This window comes from Elephas maximus, chromosome 3 (assembly GCF_024166365.1).
Source record: "Elephas maximus indicus isolate mEleMax1 chromosome 3, mEleMax1 primary haplotype, whole genome shotgun sequence".
Taxonomy (NCBI): domain Eukaryota; kingdom Metazoa; phylum Chordata; class Mammalia; order Proboscidea; family Elephantidae; genus Elephas; species Elephas maximus.
In genome coordinates, this window is record NC_064821.1 from 32,842,767 (window position 1) to 32,855,423 (window position 12,657).

The 12,657-nt window shown below is 55.6% G+C and overlaps 1 protein-coding gene across 1 annotated transcript in view; it reads right to left on the reverse strand.

Moving 5' to 3' along the window:
- The window catches only part of ADGRL1 (adhesion G protein-coupled receptor L1), a 42,945-nt gene extending 41,122 nt beyond the window's left edge, over positions 1 to 1,823 (reverse strand). Inside the window, exon 1 of the mRNA XM_049877095.1 lies at positions 998 to 1,823. The gene's annotated coding sequence lies outside the window, so the exon portion shown is untranslated. The remainder of the gene's footprint in view (positions 1 to 997) is intronic.
- Between the last annotated feature and the right edge of the window lie 10,834 nt (positions 1,824 to 12,657).

The following is a 12,657-nucleotide window of genomic DNA, read 5'->3' on the forward strand; positions in this document are numbered from 1 at the left end:
AGGGATGGAAGAACACCCACGCACGACCCACTACGGGGGGAGGGGCTCAGGTCTGGAGGGAAGGGACCAGGCAGTGGTAGGGCTGGGGCAGTGTGCTGACCTAGACTGAAGTGTAGGGACAGGGATGTTCGGGGAGGCTGGCGGGGGGGTGAGGGGGAGAGGGATGCTGTGAGCAGACAGGGTGCTGTCTTCAGATGGGTACCAGGGGTGCTGAAGTGATGCCTACAAGGGCACACACAGCACCTCCCCGTTCAGGCTCAGACTCCTAGCCCAAGGTCCTCGGATGGCAGAATGACAATACACCAGTGCACACCCGGAGAGAGGGCTGGGCGAACCCGGGTGGGTCAAACCCGACAGCCCCCCATGCCTAAGCCGGCACCACCGAGGAGATGCTGCCGGGCAGCACCCCTCCTAATGACAGCGGCAGCCCCGAGGCTGCCTCCGGTCCGACACCCAGACAGGCCCCCGCCCCGCGCCGCCACCTCCCAGAGGAAAAACAACCCCCAACCCAACCTCCTGCGGAGCCAGCCCCCGACACTGCTCCTCCAGGGCCGGGGCCCGCGCGGCGCGCACACGCACCCTCTCCGCTCACACCCAGACACCTACACAAACAGGGCGCCAAGCACCCGCGCGCACACGCACCGGGGACACGCAGGCACCGCCGCACCGCTTCCCCACAAAGGCTGGCGCGCGCGCGGGCACACGCAGCCACGCGCGGGCACACTCGCCGTCCCCTCCCCCCGCAGGGCGTCCCGCGGCCGCCCATCCGCACCCCCCGCACCCCGGCGCTCCGTGAGACCGTCCCTCCCGGCTCCCTAGCCGGCGGGGGTGCGGAGCTAGCCGCCCCCAACACCCCTCCTGGCTCAGGTGCGGTGACCGGCGACTCCAGCATCCCCTCCCCCTCCGAGGCTCGGACAGGCCCCGGATCCCATCCCCCACGCCCCGCACACCTGGCCCAGGTACGGCGTCCCCTCGCCCTAGGCCCGCAGACACTCACCGGTCCGGCGCCGCTCCGGGGTCGGCCCTCCGCGCCTCTCCTGCGGCTCCGCGAACCCGGGCCCCCCGCCCGGCACATCTCCCGGAGCCGGGGCGGGGGGTAAGTGGGTGGAGGGTGGCGGGTTGAGGGAGGCCTCCGTGTCCCCTCCTACCCCCGGTCCAGCACCTCGGCCACCGGCCAAAAATGTACCAGAAAAAAATGCAAAAAAAGCGGATTACACAGATCCAATGGCGGCCCACTCGGCGGCGGCGGCTCCGGGCTGGGGGCGCGCGGGTCTGCGCCCCTCCCGGGGAGGGAGGCGGGGGAGACAGCGGGCGGGGGCGGTGTCACAGCTCCGGGGGCTGGGGCGAGGCGGAGCCCCCCCAGGCGGCGCCGGCAGCGGGCCACATCTCCCCCGCAGCTCGCCGCCCCGACGGAGGCGGCACGTGCGCGCCCAGGCGACTTCCCAGCCCCCTCCGACGGCGGCCACCACGGACTTAGCGGGGCAACCGGAACGACCCTGCAGTCCCCCGCTGTCCGGCAGCGCCGCTCGGGGGCCCGCGCTGCCCCATCGGCCGGGGCCTCCTCGGCAGACGGCGGGCGGGGGCGCCGCAGCGCCGACAGCTCCCGCGCCGACGGCTCGGGCTCCCCGCAGTGGCCGGGGGGCTCGGGGCTGGAGGGGGGCGGCGCGGAGCAGGAGCAGCGGCCGGAGGCGGGCACGGCGGCGTCGCGCCCCGGGGAGGCCGGAGGGGGACCGCCGGGCGGTGGGCACCGCAGGACGCGCAGACCAAGCCGGCGCCGGGCACCAGCAATGACAAGCCGCCTGCTCGCCCCGCTCCCCGGCGCACCCGCTCCGGGAGGGGGCGCGGGCGCGCGCAAAACCCGGCCCGGAACCACCGACCGGGACCGGCCGCTGCAACCTGCCTGGGCGCACCGGGGGCAGCCCGAAAACCCGGGCTGGATATTGTGTGCCTTTGCCTCCCCTTGCCCCCTTGGAAAACGGGGAGAGGAAGGACGACGTGCAGGATCCTCGCGACTGAACGGGGAGTGGGGGAGGGGAGGCGGGCGCACGAAAAACCGGGAGCGAATTGAATGAAGTCAAGGAAAGGTGCCGATCCGGGGTGGGGGACTGTGGAGATGTGGAAGGGATATGCAAAACCCGGATCGGATTACACCAAGGTGGTGGTAGTCGGGGGAAGCTACGACAAGGCCAAATGCACCCGGGGCACGCAAATTTCGGGCCAGATTCTTCCTCGGGAGACGGAGTAATGCGTCATGCCTAATGCAGTGGGAACAAGTAAGACCCGGCCTTGCATTCTCCGGACCTGGGTTCTCAGGGGGCCAGGGGAGGGGGCTGCATAGTGGCTGAGGCGGCGTGGGCTGCCCCCATCTTCCAGGCAGCGACGTGCAAGCGGGACGGGCAAAAAGAGGGCTGGAATCTGGCACGAACGGATCCGGAGCTACCGGCTGCATCAGGAGCGGCCAGGTAAAAGCGGTGTCTGGATTCCAGGGGCGATGCGCAGGGAATGCAATGAGAAGGCTGCTACCCTGGGAGACAAGACCTACAATAAAAGAGAGGGAAGGACGTAAAGCCAGGACTGGATTACACGGGATGGGATGAGGCCCAGCAGAAGATTCCGTCCAACCGGACAGAGACTTGGAGCTGACCGCGTAGCAGGGGCGGTGGGGGTGGGTGAGTGTTAGGGGGAGGATAGTATCTATGAAAGTCTCAAACGTCTAGCTTCGGGCGGGGGGGAGGGGAGAGAAAAAAATGAATTTTACGTTCTCGGCAAGAGCAAAAACCCGGTGTGGATTTTCACTGCCCAGCAAATACACAGCAGCTGGTGGACTTGCAGAAGTAGGCCACGGAACCGGCTTAGATACTAGGCATGTGGCCGAGTGTGGCAAGGGGCAGGTTTCGGGCTGAGGATGGATGCAGAGGTAGCCCTGCACCCCTCTCTGGTACGGGGAAGGCTGTCCGACTTGGCTTGGATCCCCAGAGCCAGGGCTATGACTGCCAAGACCCACAATGGGGGATATGAAACCGAAAATAGGCACTTCTGCAGAACAGACAACTCAGTGCAGGGATGTGGGTGGGGGCTGGGGAAAATGGGAGGAGGTAGAATCAGGGAGGAGGGGGAAGGGAAAAGGCGCTGAGAGGTAAGATCTGGTTAGGATCTCCAGAGATCGGACCTGGAAGCCAAGCTGCTAGCTCCAGGTTATGGAAGACAGATGGAACTCTAATATTGATGTATGGGGAGGAGCAAAACCCGGGCTTGGATCTCCCGGGAAGGGAGCCAGTCCAAATGAGGCCTAAATATTAAAGATGCCAGCACAGGCAAAGTCTGGTCTGAATCTTTGCAAGCTAGGAACTAGCACTTGGTGCAATGTGGCAGGGGAGTAGGGCAGAGACAAATCCTGATGTGGATTCTAGAGGAAGGGGATGGGGTGAGGATGGGGGGGCGGGAGGCGGGCAAAACGCGTCTCTGTCTCCAGGGAAGAGAATCCACTGCCACCCAAGCTTGGCTCTTGTTAGAATGGGTGAGGAATAGGGAAAGGGTGCGGGAGTAGGGCTGGGAGGCATTGAGGTGGTCAATACACAAAGCTAGGGGCAGGCTTGGATGTGGACTGTGAGCATCTAAGAAAGTCTGGATTGAATATCTGCAAGGAAATTAAACTGGCATCCAAGAATCCCTGTCTGGACTCCAAGGGAGCTAGGGAAGAGGACTGAATAGTGTCTGAGATGGCATTGACTGCCCTCTTCTTGCTTGTCCCGGTGGCTGGACCCAGAGAAGAGGTGAGGACACCAGACTTCCTGGCAGCCTCCCTCGCAGGCTATGGTCGACTATCGAATTCAGGACACGACCCAGAGCCCAGAATCTGCGCCAAATCTGGCCCTAAGACCTCAAGGCTGAGGGGGCGAATGGGCCACCTTGGTTCCCCCATCAAAGCCAGGACTTGATGGCCGCAGAGCTCGGGGCTTGAATTCGGGTGACCAGGCTCAGGTGACCAGGGCCTGGGAATGGAGAGGCGTATGAAGTGGAGGTTGATGGGTGCAGAAAGGATTTCACTGTTGACTGCGGGTGGACTGGGCATGGAGGATCCCACCTCTCCACGCCTTGGTTTCCCACTGAGATATCAAGAGCAGCCGGTAGGACCCCGAGAGGGTTTTCAGGTGCTGGGGAATTGGGGGCGGTGCCTTGAGGGTAACCAGGACCCCTGTCCCCCGCCCCCAACATCCAAGCAGCCAACTTCTTAAAAACCGAGCAGGAGTGAAAGGGAGAGGAAACCCAGGGAAAGTTGGAGAAGGCAGTTTCGCACCGTCCCAAGGGTCCTCTGGCCCCAAGCCTCCTTCCCCCAAACTTAGAGCTATGAGCCACTCACCCAACTATCCTGGCCCCAGAGCGGCCTAGGAACGGGTTCCTTTACTTACATTAGAGGGAGGTGGGGGCGTCATATAAGGGACCCCGGCTCAGTTTCGAAAAATACCGGCCAGCCTACTCCTCCCCGACCCGGGCGGGTCCAAGTGACCTCCTTCTCTCAGTGCAAGTGACCATAGCAGCGCCCCTGCCCTTAGGTGCAGGGCCGCACGGGGAGTGATTCGTTAGCCCCCAGCCCAGCCCGGTCTCCTGTTATCACAGGCGGAGGGTGGGGGCGATTCACGAGGCAAAGGGTGAGAAGATGCTGGGGACGTGAAAAGGACCCCGGTGCGGGCCATAGGAGCGCACTCGGACCTCTGTCAGCCTCCGGTGCCCCGCAAGCCCCTCGGCTGCGCAGCCGCAGTAGAAATCAAGCCTGCAGCCGGGCTCCCGGAGCCAACGCGTCCACGCGCGCAGGCTCGCCCGGGCGCCCCGCGTCCAGCATCTCGCCGGTTGTTTCCCTTGCCTGGGATACTCTACCCTGAGCCTCGGGACCCCCACGTCCATAGCGTCCTGCGCCTCAGGGACCCACGTTCAGTGCACCCTGCGTCTCGGGCACCCTACCCTGTGCCTCGGGATCCCCACACCCAGAGTGCCCCGCGCTCGGGAACCCACGTTCTGTGCACCCTGGGCCTCAGGCACGCTGTGCTCACCTTTGCCCTCTGCCCCCGCCCTTTGTCCTCCGTGTCTTGAGCCTGCTGTCTGGGGCCCCACGCTTTGCTTCCTTTGCCTCAGGCCCAGCACCCTTGGTCCAGGGTGCCCTGCCTCGGGGTACTTACTTCCTTGGCTGAGAGGTTGGGATGAAATCTGGACTCACAGAGAAGCAGATCTCCTGTCCACTGAGGCGCCCCCGCCCCTACCTTTCTTAGAGCCCACTGTGTACACTGCTGGCATACGCTGCCATTCGTTCATTTATTCATTCCTTCCATTTATTCCTCGCACACGAAGTACCCCTTACCCACCCTTACCTGGCCCCTGCAATGCTAGGCATTAAGGATGCCCTAGGGAGCAGGAAGGAGTCTCTGGGTGGTGCAGAGGGTTAACGTGCTTGGCTGTTAAGGGAAAGATTGGCAATTCAAGCTCACCCAGAAGTGCCTCAGAAGAAAGCCTGACGATCTACTTCTGAAAAATGAGCCACTGAAAACCCTATGGAGCACAGTTGTACTGTGACACACATGGGGTTTCCGTAAGTCAGAATGGATGGCAACTCATAAAACAGGGCCCCCTCTGGTGAAGCTACCCAGACTACATGGTGGAATTTGCCCTTGGAAAATGAGCAAGAGGCTATAGGAATGGATGAAGGACCTTCCTGAGCCTTGAGGAGCTGGGTGAGTGGGGCTCTGTGTGCCTCTGAGCCCCATCCAGTGTCTCCCACACCCAAGTGAAAAACAAGGTAAAGAGGTCCCAGAGTTGGGCTGCGAAAATAGGGTAGGAGTGGGGTGGGAACAATTCAGTTAGTCAACAAACATTTATTGAGCACCTACTGTGTGCCAGGCACTGTGCTAGGTGTTGGGGACACGGAGATAAACAAGGCAGACAAGATTCTTTGTCCTGGGGTGAGGGTTGACATTCTCATTAGGAAATGCACAAGGAATCAGTCAAATAAAAGATACAAGATGTCGGAGAATGACAAGTGCTCTGGAAGAAAAGGAAGGAAGTCGGGGGAAAGGTGGGAGGTTGGTGGCTACAGTTTTATTTATTTATTTTTTATTGTGCTTTAGATGAAAGTTTACAGCTCAAGTTAATTTCTCATACAAAAATTTATACACATATTGTTATGTGACACTATTTGCAATCCGTATAATGTGTCAGCACACTCCTCCTTTTCGCCTCGGGTTGGGTTTAGGGTTTCATGTCCCTCCAATCAGCTCCTATTCTTTCTTGCCTTCTCATCCTGCCTCCAGGCGGGAGCCGCCCATCTGGTCTCCTCTCTCTGCCTGAACTCGATGGCACTGGGTTTGGGTTATCTGCTCGAACTAAGAAGCACACTCTTCACAAGTATTATTTTATGTTTTATAGTCCGGTCTAATCTTATCTGAAGAGTGGGGTTCAGAAATGGTTTTAGTTCTGGGTTAACAGAGCATCCAGCGACCATGGCTTTGGGGGTTCCTCCAGTCTCAGACCATTAACTGTGGTCTTTTGAGCTGATTTTGAGTTCTGCACCCCACTTTTCTCCTGCTCTGTCAGGGACTCTCTGTTGTGTTCCCTGTCAGGGCAGTCATTGGCGGTAGCCAGACACTGTCTAGTTCTTCTGGTCTCAGGCTGATGGAGTCTCTGGTTTATGTGGCCCTTTTGTCTCTTGGGCTAATATTTTCCTTGTGTCTTTGGTGTTCTTCATTCTCCTTTGCTCCAGGTGGTTTGGGATGCATCTTGGATGGCTGGCAGCTGCAATTTTAGATAGGTGAGGTTAGAGAAGGCCTTCCTGAGAAATAATATTTGAGCAGAGACCTGAAGGCAATGAGGGAGGGAGCCATGCAGGAATTTAGGGAACAAGGATCCAGGCAGGGAGAACAGCCCCTGCAAAGGTCCAGAGGTGAGAATGTGTTAGGGTGGTCAGTGGATCAGTGAGAGGACCAGTGTGGCTGGAGTGGAGTGAGTAAGGGGGAGAGACAGGGGAGACAAGGGCAGGAGGTGATGGAGCAGGCTGTGCTGGGCCTTGTGGACCACAGGGAGGACTTAGACTTTTGTTCTAAGTGAAGTGAGAGCCATAGAGAGTTCTGAGCAGAGGAGGGAAGTGACCTGACTCAGGTGCTCATAGGCACCCCCTGGCCATTGTGGGGTAACAGACTATAGGGGCCAAGGGTGGAAGCTGGGCGACCAGGGAAGAGGCTTGGGCTCTGGTCCAGGTGATCAGTGCTGGGGCTGGACCAGGTGAAGACAGCGAATGTGAGATGTGGGCAGATTCTGAGTGTATTTTGAAGGTGAACAGATGGATTGGTAAGTTCAAGTTTGTGGCTTGAGTACCTGGAAGAGGGGAGAAGATGGACGGAGGCACCGTTTGGGAATTAGATTCAGGAGTTCCATTTGGTTTGAGAAGCCCACAAGAAATCCAAATGGAAGTGTCCAGTTGAAAACTGGGGAGAGGCTCAGGCTGCTGAGAAAATGGCTCGAGTTAACACTTGTTTGAGAGTCTTCTTTACTCTTTATGGTGACTCTGTGAAGTAGGCTCCTCTACTTAGGCAGAGCTGAACAGAAGATTTCAAAGGTTGCTCAAGAAGTCAAAGTAAATTATTATAATGACATGTGCAAAGACCTGGAGATGAAAAACCAAAAGGGAAGAACACGCTCTGCATTTCTCAAGCTGAAAGAACTGAAGAAAAAATTCAAGCCTTGAGTTGCAATAGTGAAGGATTCTATGGGGAAAATATTAAACAACTCAGGAAGCATCAAAAGAAGATGGAAGGAATACACGGCATCACTATACCAAAAAGAAGTGGTTGACTTTCAACCATTTCAGGAGGCACCACATGAGCAGAAGCCAATAGTACTGAAGGAAGAAGTCCAAGCTGCTCTGAAGGCATTGGCAAAAAACAAGGCTCCAGAAACTGACAGAATACCAGTTGAGATGTTTCAACAAACAGATGCAGCGCTGGAGGTGCTCACTCATCTATGCCTAGAAGACAGCTACCTGGCCAACCAACTGAAAGAGATCTATATTTATGCCTATTCCCAAGAAAAGTGATTGCATCGAATGTGGAAATTATCAAACAATATCATTAATACCACACGCAAGTAAAAGCAAGGATGGTGAGACTACATCTCACATACTTTGGACAAGTCGTCAGGAGGAATCAGTCCCTAGAGAAGGACATCATGCTTGTAGAAGGTCAGCAAAAAAGAGGAAGACCTACAATGAGATGGATTGACACAGTGGCTGCAACAATGGACCTACGCATAACAAGGATTGTGAGGATGGTGCAGGACGGGGCAGTGTTTCCTTCTGTTGTACATAGGGTCGCTATGAGTTGGAACCAACTCAACAGCACCTAACAACAACACCAACAGTGAAGTAGGCACTACCTTTTCTCTCTGGCTTACAGAAGGGACAACTGAGGCTCCACAACTCACCTAAGTAGTATGAAATGGACTGAGGTTTTGAGCCAGGCCTATCTGACTCAGGGACCCGGTCTGGAGCTATTGTTGGGCTGTGCGGGTGATGAGGAGAGGGGCTATGAGGTTGGCGATTGCAGGGCTGGCTTTGTGCTGCCCAGGACTCCCAGCCCTTGAAGCCATAAACATCCTGGCCCCAGCTTCCCTCCGACTCATCAATTCACCCTCAAACTCTGGACAGAGGAACAGAATGTCTACTGGGCTCCAGGTACCGCCACCCGGGGCTAGGGTGAGGCAAGTGAGGCACTCACCTTGGGCACAAAATGTAAGGCAGTGCCCCAAAACTTAGTCATCAAGATAAATAATACTTTAATGTAATATTAAAACAAACAAACCCAAATCCATGTGGAAAAAATCCATGATGAGTAAAATATCAAAATTTTAAATAAAGACATGATCAGTAACAGTGCCAAGACATTTTGGAGCCTGGGGGAAAAGAAAAAATCAGGAACACCAATGCTGTCTTTAGTGAAGATTTTCATCCTGAAATTTTGCATGAATTTGGTTTTTTAAAAAGATTGCATTAAAGTTTATTTACCTTAATGATTGAGTTTTTGGGTGCTTCCTTAAATTTTGTGCCGGAGGCAAGTGCCTCACTCTAGTCCTGGTCCTGGTTCCAGGCCCTGTTCTGGGAGCTGAGGGTATGACAGTGAGTAAAACAGACAAAATCACTGCCCTGAGTTAGGAGGCAGGTGTGGGTGAGTATGATTTAGGTGAAGGTGACTGTCCTGGCGTGTGGGGAAGGCTCTCAGAGGAGGGGAGATTGGAGCTGAGACCTGAAAACTGAGAAGGAGCCCATCAGGTGAGATCTGGAGGAAGGATGTTCCGAGAGGAGGGAACAGCAAGTGCAAAGGCCATGGGGTTGGAGCCAGCAAGTACTATGTGAAGAGCAGAAGGGCTGGCCTGGCTGGACCACCATGCACAGCATCACGGGTTGTGGGGAGGGTCTGGATTATATTCTTGGTGACATGGGAAGCCACGGGAAGGCTTTGAACAGGGGAATGACATGGTCTTATCTGCATGTTTAAAAAATTATAGGGGTAGGTCCTCAAAAATTTAAACAGAATTATCGGCCCATTGCTGTCAACTCAATTCTGACTCATAGCGACCCTATAGGATACATTAGAACTGCCCCTTAGGGTTCAAACCTCCATCCTTTCAGTTAGCAGCCCAGTACTTTAACCACTGTGCCACCAGGGCCCCTTAAAAAACAAACAAACAAACTTGTTGCCATTGAGTTGATTTTAACTCATAGCGACCCTATAGGACAGAGTAGAACTGCCCCATAGGGTTCTAAGGAGCAGCTGGTGGATTCAAACTGCCAACCTTTTGGTTAGCAGCTGAGTTCTTAACCACTGCACCACCAGGGCTCCAGGGTGCCTTAGATTCACTATAAAACAAAACCAAAACCAAACCCATTGCCACTGACTTAATTTCGACTCACAGCGGCCCTATAGGCCAGAGTAGAACTGCCCCATAGGGTTTCCAAGGCTGTAAATCTTTACAGAAGCAAAATGCCACATCTTTCTCCCAAGTAGCTGCTGGTAGTTTTGAACCCTGACCTTTCAGTTAGCAGCCAAACGATTAACCACTGTGCCACCAGGACTTCTTAGAATCACTAAATGACCCAGCAATTCTACCCCTAGGTATACACCCCAAAGAATTGAAAGCAAGGACTCAAACAGATACTTACACAGCTATGTCCACTGCAGCACTATTCACAGTAGCCAAAACCCATGTGTCCGTCAACAGATGAATGGATAAACGAAATGGTATTTGGCCAAAAAAAAAAAATCCTTTTTATGGCCGAATAATATGCATACGACGGAATATTATTGGGCAATAAAAAGGAATGAAGTCCTGATACATGCTACTGCAGGGATGGACCTTGAAAATATTATGCTCAGTGAACGAAGCCAGACACAAAAGGTCACATACTATGTGATTCCATTTATTTGAAATATCCAGAATGGAGAAATTCATAGAGGTAGAAAGCAGGTTAGTGGTGGTGGAGGGGAGATTGGGGGAGGGAGAAATTGGGGAGTGACTTCGTAGTGGGTACAGGAGTTTCCTTATGGGGTGGTGTGAACGTTCTGGAACTAGACGGGGTGGAGCATGCATAAAAAAAAATAGCACAGTGAATACACTAAATGCCACTGAATCAGTTGACTTTAAATGGCTAATTTTACGTTATGTGAATATCACCTCAATAAATAGTTTTTTGAATAAAAGATTATGGGGAGAGAGGGCTTGAGAGCGAGTCAGAGGTCTGGAGAGGCAGCCTGCCCTGTCTAGTTCAGGGGCTGGTGGAGGCCTGGCCCTGGGCGATAGGGAGAAGCTGTCAGGTTTGATGCTGATTTTAGGGACATAGCTGACTGGGCCCCTTAATCTTTGCACCCATCTCACCTTCTTCACTCCCTAACCCCCTTCTCCCTGCCCCCAGAAGCATTTTCCGCCTCGGAAAACACCACACCCATACCTACTTTTTGTAAATTACTGGTTTGTCTCACCCACTAGAATATTAGCTCAAAGAGGGCAGAATTTTTTGTCTCTTAGTCACTGCTGTATTCCCAGCGCCTAGAACAGTTCCTGGCACATAGTAGGCCGTCAGGAGAAAGTGGGGGTGCGGAGGAAAGCGAAAGTCTAAGAAGATGCTGCTCGGTTTTCAGCCACAGCTGGAGGGGAGTGCGAACGTCGATGTGGTTCCCAGTTACGTGGCCGGACTGAGATGGGGGGGCCCAGCTGGGCTGCGCTTCCCTCCCCGGCCGCTAGGGGCTGCTGCCCCGCTGCTCTGCGGCCACCAGGTGAGGGGGGCCCCCCCGCCCTTCTCCCCACAGGTGCACGGGAGGCGCGGCCTCCGGGGCTGGGAAGGGCGATGAGAACAGAGCTGGGGTTTGAGTTGGGGTGTGAGAGCGCGAAGTGGGGGTAAAGGGAGAGAGCTGAGCGTGTCTGAGGTACGGATGCCGAAAGGGACGTTGGGATAAGCAGTAAAAAGCCGTCGGGAGGTTGGTGGTGCCAAGGAGGAAACAGCCTAGGGCTTGGGAGAAAGGTGTGAGAAGGGGAGAGCTGACAGGGTGAGGCCAATGAGGCACTCACCTCAGCACAGAATTTAAGGAAACAATTGGAGGGTCAAGGGCAGGTGAGCAGGTGAAGGAAGGGTCATAGAGAGTTAGGGCTTGAATGGTGGATATTTGGACAGTGAATTGGAAGAGGTGGGATATTGGCACTGATGGGGGGAGTCTTGGCCTCTGCAGAGTTGAGGACCCCAGGGAAGGGACCCTGCATGTTGCCACCCTTGGGCAGGTGTAGACTGTGGGAAGGGGGGTGGGGTTGGGGGGAAGGGCGTAGTTTCTTGGGCCCTAACTACCCTTGGATCAGCAATGGGGATGGAGCTTCTTAGGAGTGAAATGTGCCTGCCAAGCCCATCCTAGGAGCCCAGCTTGCTTCTGCAGAAGGCACGGCCAGGTAAGTGGTTTGTCCAAGAGGGCACAGGCTCTCCCTGCCCTCTTGGATACCCCATGGCCAATACTCATTGCGCATTGACCTGGGTGGTGGGGAAACAGTGTGAACGAGGCAGACACAGGTCCATCTGGCTAGGGCTGACATGGAATAGTCAGTCAATGCAAGGGTGACGGGTGGAGGACAGGTAGGGGCCTGTGAGAGTGTACGACTGGGAGGCCTCCCCTGGGCAGAGGGCTCAGAGAAGGCTCCCCCCGGGGAGGTGACATGTAAGCTGAGAGCAGGAGCTGACTGCTCAGAAAAGAGGCCAGGGGTTCTGAGCTGAGAAGACCATGCATAGGAAAGCTCTGAAGATGTGGCCAAGGTAAAAGCCAACAGGGACCAGGCTGGAATAGGTGATAGGAGTGGCGGGGCCTGGAGCAACCCGGAAATGCACACCGGTCACAAGGGGACCCTGTCTTTGGGGTTGAGGTGGGGGCTGCAGGCTCTGCCAAATGGAGAGGGATTGGAAAGGGGGATTGGGTTAGAAGATGAGGGGGTGTGGATGGGTCCTGGGAAGGTCCATGCCACGGCCATGAGAAGCTAAAAGGTGATGTCTGACCTTGCATGGGGCCAGGTGTCACAAAGCCAAATGCCAGCTGACGGGGAAATGACAATGCAGAAACTGGACAGGTATGAGGCAGGGCAGAGCTG